This window comes from Schistocerca americana, chromosome 8 (assembly GCF_021461395.2).
Source record: "Schistocerca americana isolate TAMUIC-IGC-003095 chromosome 8, iqSchAmer2.1, whole genome shotgun sequence".
Taxonomy (NCBI): Eukaryota; Metazoa; Arthropoda; class Insecta; order Orthoptera; family Acrididae; genus Schistocerca; species Schistocerca americana.
This window is the reverse complement of record NC_060126.1, coordinates 145,003,341-145,020,757: the sequence shown is the minus strand read 5'-3', so window position 1 is coordinate 145,020,757 and position 17,417 is coordinate 145,003,341. Positions and strand designations below refer to the sequence as shown.

Sequence of the window (17,417 nt, the reverse complement as noted above, 5' to 3'; positions counted from 1 at the left end):
CTGACGATGAACTGCGCGCCAGTTTAGAGCGCCGAGGTGTCCATTTCGTCCAGCGCGTCCACTGGGTTGTGAGGGTTAATCAGGTTGCCACTGGTGCCTTCATCTTGGCCTTCGAGGGTGACACATTACCCGAGGTCAAGGTGACAGTGTATCACTGTGACGTAAAGCTATATATCCCTCCCCTGATGCTGTGCTTTAAGTGCTGGAAGCTCGGCCATATGTCTTCCCACTGTACTTCCCGCACCACCTCTCCTCGAGGTCCATTCACGTACACCTCCATGGTGTACATCTAGGCCGTAGATTCTTCTGGATCTTTTGCATGGCCCTAAAGACTCCATTAAACCTACGGTTTTCCGCTATCACTTCCTCTCGATTCTCGACATGTACCAGGGCCATGAAGTGGTTCACACCGACGGCTCGATGGCTGATGGTCACGTAGGCTTTGCGTATGTTTATGGAGGATATATTGAACAGCAGTCCTTGCCAGATGGCTGCAGTGTTTTCACTGCAGCGCTGGCGGCCATATCTCGTGCTCTGGCGAGTCATTTCTCCTGTGTACTGACTCCTAGAGCAGCCTACAAGCTATCGATCAGTGCTACCCTCGCCATCCTTTGGTAGCGCCCATTCAGGAATCCATCTATCCCCTGGAACGGTCCGGTCGGTCAGTGGTGTTTGCGTGCACCCCAGGGCACATCGTAATCCCATGCAACGAACTTGCCGAAAGGCTGGCCAAACAGGCTACGCGGAAACCGCTTTTGGAGATGGGCATCTTCGAAACTGACCTACGTTCTGCCTTATGCCGCAGGGTTTTTCGGCTTGGGAGACAGAATGGCATAACAGTACGCACAACAAACTGCGTATCATTAAGGAGACTACGAATGTGTGGAAGTTTTCCATGCGGTCCTCTCGCAGGGAATCAGTTGTCCTCTGCCGGCTCCGTATTGGCCATACATGGCTAACGCGTGGTTACCTCCTGCGCCAGGACCACTTCGGTTTCCCTGTGGCTCACAAATGACGGTCGTCCACCTCTTGGTGGAATGACCACTTTTAGCCGCTCTGCGGCGGACTTTTAACTTTCCCAGCCTTTCCCACCTTCGGTGTAAGGCGACAATGAATCAACAGCAGCTTTAGTTCTACGTTTTATTCGTGAGGGTGGGTTTTATCACTTAATCCAAGTTTTAGCGCATGTCCTTTGTCCCTCTGTGTTCTCCACCCTAGCGCTCTTAGGGCGGAGGTTTTAATGTGTTGCAGAGTGACTGTCTTTTTCTTTTTATTCTCATGTTCAGCCAGGCATGGTAATCTGCTCTCTTGTTTTGATCTCTTCTATATGTTTCTGGCGTCTCTCTGTGGTTTTCTTGTCCGATTTTGTCAATTTTAGTGTTTGTTGCGCTTCTGTCATTCTTGTGGTTTTCTCCTTTCTTCCAGTTGTGTTTTGTATGTCTCCCACGCTTGTGGAATTATTTTAATCGGAACGAGGGACCGATGACCTAGCAGTTTGATCCTCCTCCTCCCCCCCCCCCCCCCCCCCCTTGTAAACCAACTAACCAACCGTTGGACGTTGGTGGTAATAGGGAGAGATGGCGGAGGGAAGGACATCAAGGAGACTGATGGTAATAGAAAAGAGGGGGCATCATTTCTCAGTTCTCGACTAGGGCGGCAAAACACCTAGCAACGGCCCTGAGCAGCGGTAGTGCGCTACTGATCATAACAGTAATGTCGATTTTATCCTTCCTATACTTTTTTCGCCATAAAAATAAACCTGATATAAACAAACAAAAACGCAGTGATTGGTCAACAGTTGTAGCACACGCACACAGATGTTGTTACATTCTTGGACGTAGGTCCAGCTTACGTACTACATATCTTATTACTGTAATACGGTAAATGAAACTTTAAAGTATTCTAATACATTAACAACCATCAACATTTTTCAGAATCATATTTTAGCCATGAATAATTTTTATTTAAAAAATCGTATACAGTCTGTCTCCTTACTGTTGTATTGTGATTGTCGCGCTGTTAATAGGCAATATGAAAGTGGTCGCCGCAGCTACCTGCTCTATAGTAAAACATGAACGTAGAACACTGTTTGAAAGTGTCGAAAAACAGGTCGTACTCAGTGTTTTTCGCAAGTTTACAGAAAAAAATCAGCTTTGAACTTTTTGCGAGGAACTGTATTTACTGAAGATATGGATGTTTTCAGTATGGAATGTGTAGCTGAATCGGTAGCATTGTAGAACGGTGACCCAGTCCAATTAATTGATCGAATGCTCAAGCCCGTTCTGGTCGCTTTTTCTCGTTCAAGTTGAAATACCTACATATTTGAAATGTAAAATTCGTCAAATATTTGCTAATAAATACATATCTAATAATTTTATTTCTAATTACGAACTACACGTAAAATTCCCCCCCATGAACCATAGACCTTGCCGTTGGTGGGGAGGGGGGGGGGGCTTGCGTGCCTCAGCGATACAGATGGCCGTACCGTAGTTACAACCACAACGGAGGGGTATCTGTTGAGATCCCAGACAAACGTGTGGTTCAGTAGTTGCAGGCGCAACAGTCTGGATGATTGATTGATCTGGCCTTGTAACAATAACCAAAACGGCCTTGCTGTGCTGGTACTGCGAATGGCTGAAAGCAAGGGGAAACTACAGCCGTAATTTTTCCCGAGGGCATGCAGCTTTACTGTATGGTTAAATGACGATGGCGTCCTCTTGGGTAAAATACTCCGGAGGTAAAATAGTACCCCATTCGGATCTCCGGGCGGGGACTACTCAAGAGGACGTTGTTATCAGGAGAAAGAAAACCGCCGTTCTACGGATCGGAGCGTAGAATGACAGATCCTTTAATCGAGCAGGTAGGTTAGAAAATTTAAAAAGGGAAATGGATGGGTTAAAGTTACATATAGTGGGAATTAGTGAAGCTCGGTGGCAGGAGGAACAAGACTTTTGGTCAGGTGAATACAGTGTTACAAATACAAAATCAAATAGAGGTAATGCAGGAGTAGCTTTAATAATGAATAAAAAAATAGGCGTGCGGGTAAGCTACTACAAACAGCATAGTGAACGCATTATTGTGGCCAAGATAGACACGAAGCCCACGCCTACTACAGTAGTACAAGTTTATATGCCAACTACCTCTGCAGATGACGAAGAAATTGATGAAATGTATGATGAGATAAAAGAAATTATTCAGATAGTGAAGGGGGACGAAAATTGAATAGTCATAGTCATTTAATAGTCGAGTGTACGAAAAGGGAAAGAAACATAGGTGAATATGGATTGGGGGGAAGAAATGAAAGAGGAAGCCGTCTGGTAGAATTTTGCACAGAGCATAACTTAATCATAGCTAACACTTGGTTCAAGAATCATGAAAGAAGGTTGTATACATGGAAGAACCCTGGAGATACTAAAAGCTATTAGATAGGTTATATAATGGTAAGACAGAGATTTAGGAACCAGGTTTTAAGTTGTAAGACATTTCCAGGTGCAGATGTGGACTCTGACCACAATCTATTGGTTATGAACTGTAGATTAAAACTGAAGAAACTGCAAAAAGGTGGGAGTTTAAGGAGATGGAACCTGGATAAACTGAAAGAACCAGGGGTTGTACAGAGTTTCAGGGAGAGCATAAGGGAACAATTGACAGCAGTGGGGGAAAGAAGTACAGTAGTAGAAGAATCGGTAGCTCTGAGGGATGAAGTAGTGATGGCAGCAGAGGATCATGTCGGTAAAAAGACGAGGGCTAGTAGAAATCTTTGGGTAACAGAAGATATATTGAATTTAATTGATGAAAGGAGAAAATATAAAAATGCAGTAAATGAAGCAGGCAAAAAGGAATACAAACGTCTCAAAAATGAGATCGACAGGAAGTGCAAAATGGCTAAGCAGGGATGGCTAGAGGACAAATGTAAGGATGTAGAGGCTTATCTCACTAGGGGTAAGATAGATACTGCCTACAGGAAAATTAGAGAGACCTTTGGAGAAAAGAGAACCACTTGTATGACTATCAAGAGCTCAGATGGACACCCAGTTCTAAGTAAAGAAGGGAAAGCAGAAAGGTGGAAGGAGTATATAGAGGGTCTGTACAAGGGCGATGTACTTGAGAAAGCAGGTGTTGACAGATGTGAAAATTACCGAACTATCAGTTTAATAAGTCACAGAGAAAGCTTTTGACAATGTTGACTGGAATACTCTCTTCCAAATTCTGAAGGTGGCAGGGGTAAAATACAGGGAGTGAAAGGCTATTTACAATTTGTACAGAAACCAGATAGCAGTTCTAAGAGTCGAGGGGCATGAAAGGGAAGCAGTGGTTGGGAAGGGAGTGAGACAGGGTTGTAGCCTCTCCCCAATGTTATTCAATCTGTATACTGAGCAAGCAGTAAAGGAAACAAAAGAAAAATTCGGAGTAGGTATTAAAATCCATGGAGAAGAAATAAAAACTTTGAGGTTCGCCGATGACATTGTAATTCTGTCAGAGACAGCAAAGGACTTGTAAGGGCAGTTGAATGGAATGGACAGTGTCTTGAAAGGAGAATACAAGATGAACATCAACATAAGCAAAACGAGGATAATGGAATGTAGTCGAATAAAATCGGGTGATGCTGAGGGAATTGGATTAGGAAATGAGACACTTAAAGTAGTAAAGGAGTTTCGCTATTTGGGGAGCAAAATAACTGACGATGGTCGAAGTACAGAGGATATAAAATGTAGACTGGCAATGGCAAGGAACGCGTTTCTGAAGAAGAGAAATTTGTTAACATCGAGTATAGATTTAAGTGTCAGGAAGTCGTTTCTGAAAGTATTTGTATGGAGTGTAGCCATGTATGGAAGTGAAAAATGGATGATAAGTAGTTTGGACAAGAAGAGAATAGAAGCTTTCGAAATGTGGTGCTACAGAAGAACGCTGAAGATTAGGTGGGTAGATCACATAACTAATGAGGAGGTATTGAATAGAATTGAGGAGAAGAGGAATTTGGGGCACAACTTGACGAGAAGAAGGGATCGGTTGGTAGGACATGTTCTGAGGCATCAAAGGATCACAAATTTAGCATTGGAGGGCAGCGTGGAGGGTAAAAATCGTAGAGGGAGACGAAGAGATGAATACACTAAGCAGATTCAGAAGGATGTAGGTTGCAGTAGGTACTGGGAGATGAAGAAACTTGCACAGGATAGGGTAGCATGGAGAGCTGCATCAAACAAGTCTCAGGACTGAAGACAACAACAACGTAAAATTACAGTTTCCATTGCAAATATAAATTCTTAATTATTGAAATTTTTATAAAAGATTCTCAATATAGGATGTTTAAACTAAGAAAAAACATAACCAAATTTTTAGGACAAAAATGAAAAATCAGATACCTTTTATTTGGGCCACGTCCAGCGTTCTGTACCACGGACGTGGTCTCACAAGAGTCAGTGTGGTAAGCGTCGTGCAAACATGGACAATAATAACTTTCACAGCAATGAGCACACCATTCAAATGCAGCATTTTACAGTTGGCAACGTACCACTGCAAAAGGAACTCATCAGAATCACTGTAGAGACAAGCTAAGCGATTTGACGAGAGAAATAGCACCACACTTAAGGTGTCAGACGTACTGGAACTAAGGCGCGAAAGTTGTCACCCATGAATGCCGAACGCTGGCGGGAAACAGAACAGCGCATCATAAAAGAGGTGGTCAATATGTGTCGCTTGGTTGACTTCTTGGGTCTCATTGTTGATCTACTCGTTATCAGTGTAGCAGATGACAGTTCCAGTACTGAAATGTATTTCGTGGATTCGGATAGGGTAGCAATTGAGAAGATACCAGACGATTAGGTAATACCTTCAAAATTTAACTGTATGTTCAAATCCCTGAAATACACTTTTGCGTCACATATATCTCGCGCAGAACAATTACCCTGTGATAGGAATTTTCATCACTGTTGTTTTTAATTACAATACTATGTTAGCTAAGAAGGCGAGCATTTTGTGCTTACCGTCTGGTTCCCTAACAAGCGTATGATATTGTTGGAGTTGTGTCGAATATTAATTGATGCTCTTTAAAAATGACATTCGTAGCTACGTTAATTCTGTGCTCGTCTCTTTTTACGTCGTAATTGCAGTTTCTCGCTGGTTTGTTGGACTGGCTAGCCATAGCTGTGCGAGTTAAATGCGTCGGTTGCTCTTTTGTCCCGTAAAATCGCTCAGTCGATGTGCGCATAACGCAAAGCATAAAACGTATCCTTATTTTCGCACTTGACTGTATTCAAGTCAGCTTGGCTGCCGTTCAACGTGAAAACATTTGCAGTGGAATTCGAGCAACCGCGGAAGAATACATGGTGTAATGTTTGCATCAGGTTTGTTCTTATGATGAACACAGTATATTATGAGAGTGCAGTGATCTGTTTGCTTTGGCTCTGACTGTCTTCATAGAGGCGTGCTCAGTCTGTTAGTTTTATTTGATTGTAGGCGCCTGGTACATACAGTGACTAACCCTAATATTCGGACACTAAGAGATTTTTACTTTGCTGCATCATAACTGTATTCTGAATAAAAGAAAAATATATCCACGTATTATATGAAAGTAGATGTCTAGTAAATATTAGCATGCATGATGTTTACACAACGCATACCACATGTTCAATAATACGAATGAAATAAAGCAATCTTCGATGGTCACGTTACTTTAATATCCGGACAGATGGCAGTGCCGCACTTGTTTTCACCGTTCGCACCGGGTTAAATACTTACGTCAGAGGGCACGTGTGCGTTTACAAGCGCGGTCGACTATCCAAACGGTTCGATGCCACGCGAAGCTAATACTAATTTTGAGATACGACAGCTTGTGATTTTTCACAACGCGAAAGGTAAATAATATAGACAAATTGCTGCCACGCGCAACGTAAGTAAGAGGATTGTGGCAGATATCGTCAGACGATTCAAAAATGAGGACCGTATCAACTCTCTTCCGCAAAAGGGCCACCGAAGACAAGAGGCAGCTAATGCGGAAAACAAAGAAGGATCCTGCACTCAGTGCACCCAGATTAGCACGTGAGCTGTTAAACGAGACTGGCAAGAAGGTACATCCTGTACCTGCAATAGCTGCAGTGGGAACAGTGGCCAGGAAGAAACAGTATGTGAATGGACGGAATCGAAGGAAGATATTGCACTTTGCCAGGGTGTTCATTACGACGGATGAAATATTGTGGAACGACGTCATTTTTGCCGACGACAGTAAATTTGAGGTTTTTCGGTCGGATGGACGAAGCCTAGTGTGTTAGAAGAAGAACGAAAAAATGTACAGTCACAAATACATATCAAACCGACTGTAAAGCATGGAGGTGGCAACGTTCTTGTCTGGGGCTGTATATCGATATTTGGACCGGGCGGATTGGTGTTCATCGACAGTATTGTGGACAAATATGTCTATTTGAACATATTAAAGAACAATTTACGGGAAAGTGCTGAGACCATGGCGATATCAAACACGTTCAGATTTTACCAGGACAATGACCCGAAACATAAGGCTCGCATTGTGCAGGAATATTTGTTGTACAATTGCCCCCAAAGTCTTACAACCACCACCTCAATCACCAGATCTCAACCGCATTTAGAATGTGTGGGGAGAACTGGAGTGACATATTAGAAAAACACCATAATCGTCCAAGGAGAATATGAAGCGTCGATTAAAAGAATAGGACAGTCTACATGCGGACTATTTAAAAAAAAAATGGTTTGTAGTATGCTGAAGCGTTTGAAAGAATTGGTAAAACAGAATTGCTACCCGACAAAATATCGAAACATTTAATGTTCCACAAAATCTTGTCTTGAAACGTTTAGTTCTGCAAAGTGTCCGAATATTAAAGTAATGTGAATATAGGACCGAGTTGTATTTAAATAGTATTATAAAAGAACTTATGTACGTTATCTTAATGAAGTTTATGCTTTTATTTACGAGACACATCACGGAATATAATACTTGGTTATATGTTTTGTTACGAATAAAGTTATGATGCTACAAGTTTAACATATAGTGTCCGAATATTAAAGTGATTCACTATACGCAGCGAGGACAGGAAGGGGACAACGGGCGGCCCATTCATCAGCCGCGCGTGTCTCCGCTGTGATTCACTGCCAAGCAGCTCACAGCGTTAACAGCTGACTCACTGCCTCAGCGTGGGACCGGCTCTGTCAAGTCAACCATCTCACTCTCATAGGAATGGGCAAATATTTGAAAATGTATATATTCTATCGACATTTATGAAAGATGACGGTATCATCGATATTCTGATACCGATATTTTTTGCTCGTCCCTTCGGGAGAGAAGACTCGGGAGTGGAACACTTCTCGCAAGCTTCCTGCGCACGAAACATTGTATTTACCATAAACATTTCAGACAACAGGAGTCCATTTTCCATTAAATAGCAGTGCTGTAATGTGTGTGACTTTTACACCTGTCTATCTTTTCTTGATCCAGGCACTCGGGCTCAGGGGGGGGGGGGGGGGGGGGAAGGAGAGTGGGAGAGTGTACATTCTGCTACGTAGTTGTTGGAAGCAGGAAATAATAATTTTCACCACTGTAGACGCTTCACTGGTGGCACATTGGTGGCACATAACGGAATACCTCTAACGATATTTTCAATATTGCCTCGAAATTTGGCAGCAGTAAATTTGCTTTTTCTGATTTTGTGTGCTTTAGTCATTCTGGATGTCAATATGTAGCATTTCTTGCCTAGCGCCATTATTTCCTGACACTTCAGCACAACAAATCGTATTGTGAATTTTTCTCGGGTTATTGGCCATGTTATGTTGTCACAACGTTTCTACGAGTTTCCTACCAGTCACCTTCAGGTGAACTGTTGCTTTTGCAGCATCTTTAAGCTGCACTTTTTTTTCCTGTGCCGTTCCCATCATGTATCTCTCCCAGCAGCTGTTGCAACTTTCTGGCGACATTGCACCAATAACAAACTATTTGAGCAATTTGCAAGTTTTATGGAGAAAGGCCACGAAGCAAGAAAGTAAGCCGAAGGAGATAAAAAATCAGAAATATCGCGGACGTGTTGCATCAACGTGTGAGAATAACAGAAAAACGCTTTGCATGACAGTACTCCTCATGATTTCAGTGCAATAACTGAAGTGCAAAAGTTAACCGTGTATTTGTGACGCATAGTAAATGAGTAGAATAATAGAAAAAGAGATGGGTGATGTGTGTACATTTGTGTTATGATTTAATAGTGCGGGTTCCACATCTGCCTTGATATAAAATATTGGAAGTTACTGAGCAGTATCTCGTGTAAATTGTTTGCTAATTTTAACATTCCATTTTCTGTAATCAGTGCATACTGGGCACAGACTATGAACCACGCCAACGAAGACACGACTGGCATTATTTCCGACTCCATTCAGTTGTCAGGGACACAGTTGGGACGATCGACTTTTAAATTCTCGTCTAGCTGTCTAAGTTTAGGTTCGTAATTAACGTAATTATGTCAACGACGAATGTCTGTTGACTCTAGGTTGTTCTTTGTTTCCCCTCACCGTTGAAGGCAAATAGGTACTTGAACTCAGTCTTTCTAAATAGGAGTAAAGTAGTTTACCACGCCCCCCCCCCCCCCCATTCCCCCACGCGCTTGGTTCGGTTTGAGCTGTAACGGTAAAGACACAGAGGAGGGGCAGACTGTTCAGTGGTACTTCGCACATTTTGTCGTAGAACTATCTGTTTCCTGATTACATGATTAAAATTGGAGCAGTGAGGTTTGGAAAGGTTTTGTATAAACGAAACTCACAATCTTATTAGACTGATCTTGTCAGGCCCAGCTAAAGATGGGGTGTGCACCAAGTCATCAGGTCCATGAATTTGCCGAACTACTCTGGCAAATTGCTAAGACTTTTTAGATGAAGACTGCCCGCAAAAACTAGGTGCACGGCAAGGGCTGAATAAACCACCTATAGTACATTTACATTGCTGTTCTTGGTGCTAGAAGCTGCACTAACTTCGGGGAGTGACGAGACGTTACGTAAGAAGATGCGTAGCGACTGCAAATGAGGAGGAGCGTCAGTAGTAGATGGCTTTTTCCGGAAGTGAATTACTCAGACCCGTGCAAAATCGACACTTATCGCCCATTCTTTTGTCGAATATTCTTTCAAACGCAACGAGTGACTGTGTTACTTGCCCATGTCTGTTATTTACTCCTCTGATATTCCTCGGAACCCTTTGTCTGTATAACTTTCCTGATTGTGTCGCGCTCCTGTAAATTTGGTACTCCCATACCCTGAAGTTCTTTTTCTGTTTTGGTTTTACTAATTGAGTCTAGTAGTTTGAATTTTCAAGAATGTGTTTCGTTACGTAGTTTGCTTTGGTTCTTTGTGCGTGTCACAGAGTGGTAATTCTTCGCATGCTCCTTGGAACCTTAATTTAAGGGGTTTGACTGTACGTTTCTGCACTGTTTATTGGGCGATGTTTCGTATTCTATTCTTGGCCTTACGATTTTTGCTCTTAATTTTATGTGATTTTTAATTATAACTGTTCTTTTAATGCATTGTCTTTGAGAGTAAGCATTTCCTACGTGTATAATGCTGTGGTTGTCAAGCTTTTTTACTTACTCTCCACTTCTGTCTCCGATGCTAGCAAAATTTTGTAACCGCCCACCGTAGTAATGGTGGTTAATAACGTAGGACAGTAGCTTTATGCTTTAAAATTTATAAAGCAGAGTTATAGAAAGTTAAAGCAATAATAATTACATACCAAATACTTTGTTAAAATATTATGAAAACCTAATAAAATGTTTTTAGAACTCCTATCACCCACCGCCGACCATTATATCTGGAACCCACACTAGTGGGTGGTAGAGACCATGTTTTTATGTTACTGGTTTGATCGCTGTTGTAAAATATAGGGTTTTACAGATAAATTAAGACTTTTTTGTTATAAATGTTTTTTGTTTACTGAACTGTGGTTTCTGTTTTCAAGAAAGATGGAAGCTATGGCCTTCTTTCGTTTACAGTTTTTATATTTAGCTTTTTTACACGTATATACAGGGTGTAAATGATAAATGTTTACAACTTACCACAGTGATGTAAAGGATTTTGAGACGAAAAATTTGGTACAGAACAATAAACTACAGCCTATCAAGCCGGGAAACACTCGTAAATTGGTCTACAAAAACCACCTAAGTTGTAGCATACGCGCGTCGCGCGAGATTGTCAATAGTCTCTCGTTGTCTTTGTGCGGAGTATTAGTCCTTGAGAAAAAATGAAGTTTAAGTCTTTTCTACAGGAAATTTAAGGTATTATTGTCATTTTCGTCCAATCACCGACGGAAAATCCAATTCACGTAGTTAAATTTTGTATTGAGTGCATTTTCGATAGAAGTCTCGATTTTGGAGTTATTCAAGAAAATCGTACAAAAGTGATCCTCAAACACACCCCACCAGTACAGCATCGGTTCAGTGTAAGGATTTTTACAATTACCTGGTTATTCATGGAACTCGCTCCTTCCACTGTACAAAAATTGTCGATTGCACGAATTATACCCCCACATTCAACCTTTTCTGTCTTTATTGACTGTGCAATTACCGCCACCGGCTTAGCCATACACTTGCAAATTGGAAAACGGACGTTTGTCTGCATTTTTCCTCAAAATTTTATCAGTTTTTTTAACAACGTAAAATTTACAATTAAACCGTCTATTCGTCTATCCTACTCACTAAGGAATTGCTCTGCCTGTAAAGGTAAAGGTTAGATTGAATTGTAAACTTAATTATATTCTGCATAACGTTCAGAAGTCTTTTGTTTTTCTTTCATACCTTCACAGGACAGTTAAATTAACGTCAGTGAAGTGTAATCGCAAATTTTTGGACAGTGGTTGAAGGAAGTGTGGTTAACCACACACTAAAAATCCTGACCCGGGGGGGGGGGGGGGGGGGGGAGTCGGGGAAGAGGCCGGTAAGCAGTTACCGTTTACACTAGGCGTGGGCAGCCTTTGGTGACCAATGGGTCTACTTCGCAATGTTTTTATTTCCTCATCTTTTGAGGGTGATGTTATTAGGGCTTTTGTCCTTTGGATATTTACTCGTAATGTATGGTTTGCGAATGATTTTTGTGTTATAGCTTTACTTTTGGGTTTGTCGTTGCTGTTTGTGCGTGTTTTTTGTTTAGTGTTTCTTTAGCTGCCATACCGTGGTTGGTGGGGTGAGTGGATGATTATGGATTGATGGTCTGTTTATATTATGAGGTGATGTCTGATTTTTGTATTTTTTATTATAGATATATTTAATATGTAATTTGCTAATGTTAGGAAGAGTGCCTGCTGTTTTCTTTCCCCTTTACTTTGATGGTTTGGCCAAGCTTGGTTATTTGTTACCTATTAGTCAAGGAAGATCGCCTTGGGTCTTTTATGACACTCTCCGAACGGGTCATAACGTCCTAGTGACCTTATTAGTTCATTGTGTGATTTAGCTGTGGTTTCATAGAAGGATTTTGCAAGGTCTTCGAAACGTTACTTTAGGAGGGGGACTTCAGAGGCTTCGTGCAGGTTTAATGTAGGGAATCGGTTGGGAAAATGTAGCGCACGTTTGAGTGCCCTGTTCTGCACTGCCTGGAGTTTCTTTGTGCGCGGCGGCGGCGGCGTAGCCCCATACAGGACAGGCGTATTCCATTATTGGTGTGATTAGGGTACAGTAAACTCTTACGCCTGTACTTGAGGATAGAGAAATTTCTGCGTTCAGAACCGGGCATAGGGTGCTCATACTTCCGCTGGCGCTGCGGCTTAGGTCTTCAGTGTACAGTTTTCAAGTCAGCCTGTTATCCAGGGTTACCCCCAGGTAATTGGCTGCCTGCCGCCACGGTAGTTCCCGTCCGCCGAACCTGAGATGGAGGGGCCTCCTCCTTAGCGGGCCTCGTTTCCCGAGACGGCGTGTAATTAACATTGCCTGTGTTTTGTCGTGGTGTATAGTCTTTCTGCTGCGTTCAGGACTACTTGCAGTCGTCGAGTGACCAGATCCAGGTGTGCGTTTCGAGTACAGAACGCGGTATCGTCCGCATACTGTGCCGTCTTTACCAGGGGGGCGGTGGGGGTGTCAGCCGTATATAGGCTTGTAGCAGGTGGGCACGTATGCGCGTGCTTGTGGAAAGGGAGGTGTCAGTTTTAACGGAGAAAGTTCTACCGGTAAGATAACTTTGTAGAAGTTTGACTGTCCATCCGGGGAAGCCTTGAGTGTATAGTTTGTAAAGTAACCCATCATGCCATACTATATCGAAGGCTTTGTAGCACTATGCCACCGTAGCTTCTGCGGTTGAAGGCCTTTGTAGTGGCCTCAACTACCCTCATGATCTGTTGTGGGGCTGAATGTTTTGTCTGATTTCGAATTTGAGATCAGGGAGTAGTTGCTCCCTGCCAATGTGCTGTTCAACTGGTATGAGTAGGAGGCGCTCGTAGATCTTGCTGAGGGTTGGCAGAAGACTAGTCGGTCTGTAGTGCTGTGAGAATAATGGGCCCTCTCCAGGATTGCTATCGCGACCCCTTCCGCGTGTTTCCAGCTCGTTGGATTACCAGAGGCGAGAGTTCCTTAATCAGTTGATTTGTGAGCCGGTCGTGGCGTGGTGCCTTTTTCGTCGGGAGAGACTTTATTATTTTTGCCACTTCTTCTGGGGCTAAAAGTGGTGATTCCTCGTTTTCGTCTTCCTCTGCTGCGAGGAAAACAGGCATCCGGCCGTGATGTCTGTTTTTCGCATTGTTTTACGTCCCTTTTACTCTTTTGACGCGAATCCTTTTGTTCCATGACAACATTAGTGTGAGGATGACATCAGATGATTAAGTGATTTCATTTGTAATTAACATCCTGTTCTCTCTTTTAATTTGTTTTAATTTTGAAATTTTAGCCGAATGTTCGTTATCTGATATTTCAGACTTGAGGATCCCCTCCCTTTCACGTGTAACAGAATATTTTTACTATTGCAGTTTACATCAGATGATGGAACTGTAACTGTTCCGAAACCGGTCATGGGTTAAGCAACTGTCCTGCGGTTATCTTCATTTTTCAATATAACTCTTACTTGCTTGTATCTCGAGCATCACAACGCAAAGAGGGGCTTGGAGTAATTTCCGAACTCACTTAAATGTGCTGTTTCTCTTATCAATGATTGCACAAAAGAATTAGTTTTGTCGTGTACCAGACAACAAAAGTTTAAAAAACCTGTCGCCCAGCGTGGGGCTCGAACCCACGACCCTGAGATTAAGAGTCTCATGCTCTACCGACTGAGCTAGCCGGGCCGCGCGAGGAGCGGGCACCCATGATGCAGTAGAAAGGTGCAATGTAGTAGTCCATCCTTTCTTTGCTGTTTGTGGAGAGATGTCAATATTTGATGTGCGAATTTGTCTACATAGCAGCAAGACGAAACGACTTTTACTGATGGTCGACCACGAAAGTCACGAGTCTTTGGTGAAAGCAAAGTAAAATGCATTCTAGCGCTGGCCAGTAAATAAAGCACACTACGAGACTATTGCGTCTACAAAGCCTAAGCTTAAAGCATCTTTGTCCATAGTTGCTGTTATATACTACAATATGGTATGCTCTTACAGCGAATTTTTTTTTACTGCAGCTAGCGCTTTGTGCAGGCGTCTGCAATCCTGTCCTCCTCGAAAAGAAAGAAACACCCCGAAATCAAAGTTACCATTTTCAACTTTTGTAGTCCTGTCTTCCTCAGTTATTTATTTTATTTATTTATTTTTATTTATTGATTTATTTAACCTGGCAAAAGTAGGGCCATCAGGCCCACTCTTACATCTAACCAAGCATTCTACTTATTTTACATTCATAAGTTTTAGTAGGCATGTTAAACTACATCTAGTACAAAAAGTGAAATAAACAATTACAAAGGCACATCTGGAAAAATACATACATATAGAGTTTATATGCGTAGATCATAACTACTGTTATAATTAGACATTATTGAAGAGACAGATTTTAGATAGGAGTGATAGCAGCAGGGAGTATGAGGCAGACTGATGGTGAAAGGAGGACAAGAATAGAGACATGATGAAACATAATTAAGGAAATATAAAGAAAAAGAAGATTGCATGGCTAATAGAGATAGATGAAGAGGAAGGCATCTCAGGAGCAAGATAGGAGGCGCTAGCTTTGCTATTTGACAGCTGAGAGGATTGGCCTTGTACATTAATTTTGTGGAGAACGTTATGAGGATGATAGTAGGAAATGCTTCAACTTCTTCTTAAAAGCAGCAGGGGATTGAATTTTGCCCAAGGCAAGGGGGAGTTTGTTCCAGAGGCGGACAGCGGCAACTGAGAAGGAGTTTGCAAAAGTTTTTGTTTTGTGAGTGGGCACAGTTAGGATACCAAATAAGAGTGACCTCGTGTTTCGATTATGATGGCATGACAGGTTTTTAATCTCTGAAGCAGGGTACTGGGATGCTTGCGCGACGAGGAGTCAGTGATGTAGACATAGTGTGGTAGTAACACAATTTGTCCGGCCGCAGCCACCCTAGCTCGGAGTATGAAGCACTAACATGATCATATCGGCGAATGTTGCAGGTGTAACGCACACTGGCATTCATGGTTAGTTCTAGCCGTCTTTTGTTTTCACTACTCATGCCTTGTTGAATTACATCACAATAGTGGAGGTTCGGTAGAACGAGTTCTTGCACGAGCTGGCGTTTCAAGTCCTGTGGAAATATGTTCCGAAACTTTTTGAGAGCATAGAGATAAGCAGACGTCTTCCGGCACACTGCGACTGTATTCTCCGCCCAGTTGAGATGCTCATCCAAAGTGACACCCAAGTCCTTAACTGTTCTCTGTTTATGGTATTGGAGTACCGTCGAGCAGAATAGGAGGTAGCCGTTCGCGGAAATCTGAACTTATCAATTTCTGATGTGCTATTAAGATTACTTGCGTCTTTTTTGCATTTAGTTTAAGCCCCAGGTTTTTCGTCCATGTCACTACTGAAGACAGATCATTATTCATCTGAGCGATTGCAGTGTTTACATCTTCTGGTCTGACGCTTAGGTAGAGCTGGAGGTCGTCGGCATAGAAATGATATTTACAGCAGGACAGAACCGACGAAATATCGTTGACATATAAAGAAAACGAAAGTGGTCCTAAGACTGATCCTTGTGGCACTCCCGAGGAAACATGTTTCCAGGAAGATTTTTCATTTACGCAGACAACACATTGCCGTCTGTCTTTTAAGTAGCTTTCAAACCATCTCATTGCACTATCTGAGAAATTAAACTGTTGCATTTTTCTGAGCAATATGTCAAAGTTAAGTGTCAAAAGCTTTGCTGAAGTCCAGTAGCGTCAATATTGTTGCCTTTCGGTTGTCGATGGCATATTTTAGGTCATCAGTTACTTCAATTAGAGCAGTGTTCGTGCTGTGATGTTTACAGAAACCGGATTGAAATTTGTCATATAGACTGAATTCATGCAGGTGTTCAGTGATTTGATCATGAACAATACATTCAAGTGCTTTGGAAACAGCAGGCAGTATGCTAATTGGTCGGTAATCACTAGGCAGTTGCGGGTTTTCGATCTTAGGGATGGGTCGAATTATGCTTCTTTTCCATGCAGTGGGGTATATTCCGTTCACGAGGGAAAAATTAAATATGTCAGTTAAGACTGGTATTAAGATATCGGCAACATTCTTAATCATTGTTATACCGATACTGTCATTGCCTATTGCATCAGAAGAGATTCTCATTATTGGTTTTCTTGCCGTATTTATTGTTACATGTTTTAGATGGAAGGTATCGTTGTTAGTTATCCTGTTTGGGGATTCTTCTGGGTATTCAGAGGTGCAGAGAAGAATTCATTTAATTCGTTAGCTGACACACGAAAAGTAGTTCCCGATTTTGCCTTTCCGACCCCTAAGCTACGGAGAATCTTCCATAGAGTCGTGGGCGTCAGATCGCTGCATACAAGGGAACGAGCGTGCCTGATTTTAGCATTGCGAATGCATTGTTTCACTCTGTTTCGTAGCTTTCTATATTCTTCGAAACGCTCGGGTTTCGGATCTGCCTTGAAACGCCTGTGGGCAGCATCCCAATTAGTCATCATTTGACGTAATTCAGCTGTCAGCCATGGAGCAGGAGCTTTTCTTACACGGATTGTGCGTTCAGGTGCATGTTTGTCATAGAGGGCAGTGAGTTTATCACCAAGTTCATTAATTTTGCCGTCGATTGTAGGTTCCCTGATTATCTTATGCCATGAGATTTCTGAGCAATCGGCTGTTAGATCGTCAAGGTCAATACGTTTCATGTTCCTACAAGTTATGTAACGCTATTTGATCCTTGGGGGGGGGGGGGGGGGGCTGCACAGAGTAGGCCAGGAATATTACATCATGTGCTGAGAGACCTGGAGCCGAAGTTTGACCAACATCTCTTACTTTGTCAGTCTGTTTCGTTGCGATTATGTCTATAAG

The 17,417-nt window shown here is 42.3% G+C and overlaps 1 non-coding gene across 1 annotated transcript; it reads right to left on the bottom strand.

Moving 5' to 3' along the window:
- Positions 1 to 14,184: 14,184 nt before the first annotated feature.
- Positions 14,185 to 14,257, bottom strand: Trnak-cuu. Its single transcript has one exon. It is a non-coding gene; the product is annotated as a tRNA-Lys (tRNA).
- Between the last annotated feature and the right edge of the window lie 3,160 nt (positions 14,258 to 17,417).